The following is a 6,000-nucleotide window of genomic DNA, read 5'->3' on the forward strand; positions in this document are numbered from 1 at the left end:
ATGTGGATGATCGAGCACCTGTGTCATCGCCCTCATTATATGAGTTACGGATCCACAAAGAAAAGTTGCATTAAAGAGTTTGACACAAGTATTTCAGGGTTCAAATTGCCATAGGGGTTTGGAGATTGGGTGTCCTGTCTTCGTTCCATTACTGCGGGACAAATAGAATGGACATTGGGTTGGCTTCCTGTTGAAGAAATCGTGTACATGCCCACCACCAGTCCTTACTTCCTCCTAATGGGTCTGCGAGGTATCTAGCCCTACGCTCCTTACCGGGCGATGAGATAATTGGGAAGGTGTCAGGTGATGCACCCAGATGAAGATCTTAGTGTTTATGTGGTCGAGGTTAGTTCTGACGGTCAGTTCCATGAAGAAACAGTTCGTTCTATTTGGAACAAATGCAAGTATTTGACAGTGAACACTCGAGTGCGTGACCTATCTAGAGGCAAAGTCTCACCCACCTATCTTGCCTGGCATAGAAAGAAGAACACTACAAGGGCCGAACCAGAAAGACCAGCCAAAAAGCCTCACATTCAGGAATTCGTTGAGGCATCGCAAGAACAGTGGGCTTGGTTGGCCAAGGAGAATGAGTACAGGGCCACAATAGGAAAACTGGAAAAGCAAGTCAGAGAAATTCAATTCGAGAATAGATTGCAAGTCGTGGCGGATGAAGGAGAAAAGAAAAAGCTAGCCAAAGAAAATGAGGCCCTTCGAGCCCAAATTCAGAAAATGAAAATAGCAGCAGAAAACCCCGCCTGAAGTGCCAAAGATGAAAAACTCATAGATAACCTGAGGCAGAAAGTGAATGATTATAGTTTTGATTTGAACAAATCAGAAAGTGAACTAGCCAAGGCTCGAAAGTAATTGACTAAAAATGCAGATGAACGAGCATGCCTTTTTAAGTAGTTGAAAGAAAAGTACGACAATGAGGTCGCGGGATTAAAGAAAAGGGTCATCGCTACGGAAAACAAAATGATCAAACAGGCGAAAGACTTCAAGGTTGAAAGGGAACATTGTTATACAACATTGGCACAATTAGAAATAGATTTGCAACAACTTCAGGAGCAGAACCATATGGCTGAGCAAACTTTGGAAGCCAGGGCTCAGCAGATCGGGCGTCTGCTACAAGAAAAAGTTGTCATAAGAGAGAGAATTAGAAACATCGCCGATTACATTGTCGTGAAGTGCCAAATCTGTGAGGATATGACTCGCACCACCTTCTTCGCGGCAGTGATGACATTTGTTAAACAAATAATGAATGACTTGGATCAACTTCAAAGGGATCTTGCATATAGGCCCGCGGCGAGACCGAATGATGTCCCGCGGGCACCAGGAGCATTGATGTATTCATGATTTTTCATTTGAGTCTATATTTCCTTTTCCGTTAGAGCCTGTCAGTTGTATTGAGTCCGTGTTTTCTTTCTGCTGGAGTCTGTCAATTGTTTTCGAGTCTGTATGTTCTCTTGTTGGAGTATGATAGTTTATTTTTGGAGTCTGTATTTCGTATTTTCATCAGCATCTATTAGTTTCTCTTGGAGTTATAATCAAAGCATTTGCTTTTATGAAAATTGAAAATCCCAAAATGTTTTATTATTTACTTTCACACTTATCTCCCAGAACTACGCTCGGTATGATTCATGCGGGGTCATGATACGTAGGCAATCTCCATAGGATTCGACCATAAAGAAAAGAAAGGAAAATAAGAAAACCAAGAGAAAGAAGCAATGGCAAAACAAGAGGGAAATGAGAGGATGAAAACAAAGAAAAGCAAAAGACAGAATTTAGAAAAAAGAGGAAAAGAAAGAAAGTTGCAAATGGAAAAGTCGGGATGACGCAAACAGCCAATCAAATGCATGATAGAAACGGTTAGCTACTTAAGTACATTCATTCCCCAAATGTGTGGTTACCAATTTGTTAAAGCCCTAACCACTAACAAGGTTGTTGTTGATATATTGAGTCCAAACAGGTGGTTAGTTAATTGGCATTTTGGCAACTCACTCATATAATACCCGATCAAAAGACAAGCTGAACATGGCTAACCAAGAATTGGAGGCAAGTATTGTTGACCCGTCCAAAGAGGTGGAAGAATTGGATGTTAATGCGATGAAGGAAGAGATGTATAAGTTAAAGCAGCAAATGGTTGAAATGTACCAAGCCTGGGCAAAGGGGCATCCACCGCCGGTTTATCCCGCCAACCCTGCTTATCCCACCATCGGCCCAACCTCAGGAGCCTCCCACTGTGAACTCATCTCCAGCCTTTCCCCTCTACCAACAATGCCATGGCACCACTTCCCATACTTCTCAAGCTCCACCACCCAAACAAGTCTCATACCCTCCTCCAGCAATCACTCCTGTTTTTGTGGCACCTTCACCTGCTGTATTACACCAGTCTTCTAGTGAACCTCTGTTCCAGACTCACGACAACCAGTATTATCCCCCTGAACCCACCTTCAAAGTTTCGAAACCATATTCTTACACCCCTCATCTTGATCTCCCGGTAGAGACCGAGAAGCTACCCAAAAATCCTGAACATGAGGAAATGATCAGAAAGGTCAAAAGCTTAGAACAATCATTCAGAGATATGAGGGGATTGGGGGTCAAGTAAGTGTGGCCTATAAAGATTTATGTTTGTTCCCAGATGTTCAGTTACCAGCAAGGTTCAAAATGCACAAATTTGATCTGTACGATGGGCATGGTGACCCGGTAGCACACTTAAGAGGATTTTGCAGCAAGATGAGAAGGCCAGGCGGAAGAGATGAATTATTGATGGCATATTTCAGCCAAAGTCTGAGCGGATCGGCATTAGAATGGTATACCAGACAAGATCACAATAGGTGGTACACATGGGACGATTTGGCCCAAGCCTTCGCCTATCATTTTCAGTACAATCTTGAAATTATCCCAGACCGTCTGTCATTGACAAAGATTGAGAAAAAGCCTGGTGAGAGTTTCAGGGAATATGGATTCTGTTGGAGGGAGCAAGCAGCGAAGGTTGACCCTCCGATGAAAGAAAGCGAGATGGTTGATTATTTATTGCAAGCCCTGGAGCCCACTTGTTTTGGTCATTTGGTGTCAGCAGTGGGCAAGTCCTTTAATGAGGTTGTAAAAATGAGAGGCATGGTAGAAGAGGGACTCAAGTCTAATAAAATCATGAGCTACTTAGCAATTAAAGCAACCACCCAGGCCATCCAAAATGGTACTGGGGGTGTACTCGGGAAGAAGAAGAAAGAGGATGTTGCGACAATTGAGTCGGGAGCTTGGGTCAGATCCAGGAACCTTCCATGTTACTACAACCCGCCTCGACCCTATCACCAAACTTACCCCCATACTCCATATAGCCCACCACAACACTACTACCCACCGCCAGATCCCCATTTTTCCGTCCATCACGCACAAACCTATACCCAACCTCCTGCTCACGCACAATGGCGTGCGCCATCTCCACAAAATCCATACCCAGCTCCACAAAATACCCATCCACCCTAAGAGCCTATAGAAACCCCCGTGGAACAGGTTTTTGGCCAAGTCAAGCCTTTAAGAATGAGAGGTTGCAGAAGCAGAAGACTTTCACTCCATTGAGAGAATCATATACTAGTCTATTCCACAGATTGAGACAGTTGGGTATGTTGAATCCGATCGAGGCTAAACTGCCAAATCCCCCTCCTAGAAATCTTGACCGCTTGGTGAGTTGTGAGTATTGTTCAGGGGCCCCGGGGCATGACATAGAGAAATGCTGGAAATTGAAAACAGCTATTCAAGAGCTCATTGACACTAATCGGATTGGGGTACAAGCTCCGGAGGCACCCAATATAAACCAGAACCCATTGCCAGCCCATCATGAGACAAATATGATTGAGATAGTGCATAAGGGATGGGAGCTTAAGAAGCCTTCGCAAACTATCATGATGATTCGGGCTAGTGAAGTCAAGCCGTTTGAAAAGTCAACAAGGGAGAAGTCTGTGATCAAGTTGAACGGGGCAAATGATGAATCATCTGCGGGGGTCAAGAAGGGGTCCTCAAGTGACGTTGCAAGGAAACATGAAAGAGCGAAAGTGGTTGTGCCAGGAATGACAAACAAGCCTATGGTAATTGTGAAGGGTGCCCGCACAGATCCTGTTATTATCAAACTGGTAACTCAATTACCGATAGTCAACAGCAAGGCAGTCCCATAGAATTATGAACGAGTGACAGTGACTTACAAGGGGAAAGAGTTTAAAGGAGAAGTGTGTGAGACCCATGGTTTGACTCGATCGGGGAGATGCTTTGCCCCCGAAAAGTTGAGAAAAGCTAAGACCTCCAAAGATAACCCAGTGTTGGTGAAGAAAGTTGTGACCGAGGAAGAAGTAGAGGAATTTTTGAGAATGATGAAAGTGCAGGACTATTCCATTGTGGAGCAGTTAAGGAAGACACCGGCTCAGATTTCGCTATTGTCATTATTGATCCATTCAGACGAGCACCATCGGGCTTTGATGAATATCTTGAACGAGGCCCACGTTCCTGACAAAATCTCAGTAAACCACTTGGAAAAGATAGCTAACCAGATATTTGAGGTAAACAAAGTCACTTTTTCTGATGACGAGCTGCTCGTGGAGGGTACTGAGCACAATAAAGCCCTCTATCTGACGGTGAAATGCGAAGATTCTGTGGTTACTCGGGTACTGGTTGACAATGGGTCTAGTGCGAACATTTGTCCTCTCTCCACGTTGAACAAGCTAAAAATGGACGGTGATAGAATTCACAAGAACAACATTTGTGTTCAGGGGTTCGGCGGTGGGGGCAAAGATTCAGTGGGTGATATAATACTAGAGTTAACCATAGGGCCCGTTGAGTTCACTATGGAATTTCAAGTGTTGGATGTGGTAGTCTCTTATAATCTTTTGTTGGGGCACCCCTGGATTCATGTTGCCAAAGTGGTCCCATCTACTCTGTATCAAATGGTCAAGTTTGAATGGGATCGACAGGAAATTATTGTCCACGGTGAAGATAATTTGTGTGTTCCCAATGATGCCATTGTTCCACTCATAGAGGTTGAAGACGACAAGGGACCATAGGTTTATCAGATTTTTGACATGGTATCGGTACATAAAATTCCAGAAAGGAAGTGTGTGCCAACTCCAAGGGTAGCTGCTGCATCAATCATGGTAGCCGTTGAAATGTTAAAAAATGGTTTTGTACCGGGCAAGGGTTTGGGTGCATCTCTGTAAGGTATCGTACAACCGGTTTCTCTTCCTAAAAAACTTGGATACATTTGGTCCGGGGTTCAAGCCCACAGTCGCAGATGCGAGAAGAGCCAAAAAAATGAAACAGAGAGTATGGGCCCTTCCAAAGTCAGTCCCGCGTCTTTCCAGATCATTTGTCAGGCCTGATATCAGAAAGCGCCCAGTGACGATGGTTCCCAGTTCGGTGGTTGATATGGATGGAGATTTAATGGAAAAGTTCGAGAGGATATTCGATGAAGTGAACATGGTGGAAGATGGAGAGGGTTCTAGCAAGGCGGATGCGCAATTTGTTGGGCCCAGTGCAAAGATTAACAATTGGGAAGATACTCCTCTCCCCACCAGGAAGGAGTTTTGGTAGTTTGCTTTGATTTTCTTTCAGTTTATCTAGATTATCCCAGGGTTGTAGTTCAGATTCTATGTTCCGTTCATTTGGATGTATAAGCCTTGTTATCTCTAATTTCAATGAAATGCAATTTCCCTTTTTCTCATTTCCTAATAGTTTTATTTTTGTTTTTCTTTTCTTCGTTGTACAGTTATTTTTATGTCGGCTTCAATGATATGATATGCATGCGGAATCTCCGGCCCAGTCTTAAAAGCCAATCTAATTCTAAAATAGTAATTCAAGAAATAGAATGTGATATTGAATCAGAATATGACGAGGATGAAGCCTTTGAAGAGATTAGTAAAGAATTAAGCCATTTTGAAGGAAAACCCAAGCCTAACCTGAGTGATACATAAGCAATCAATTTAGGGGATCAAGATAATGCCCGGAAAACTAAAG

Source organism: Nicotiana sylvestris, chromosome 1 (genome assembly GCF_000393655.2).
Source record: "Nicotiana sylvestris chromosome 1, ASM39365v2, whole genome shotgun sequence".
Taxonomy (NCBI): Eukaryota; Viridiplantae; Streptophyta; class Magnoliopsida; order Solanales; family Solanaceae; genus Nicotiana; species Nicotiana sylvestris.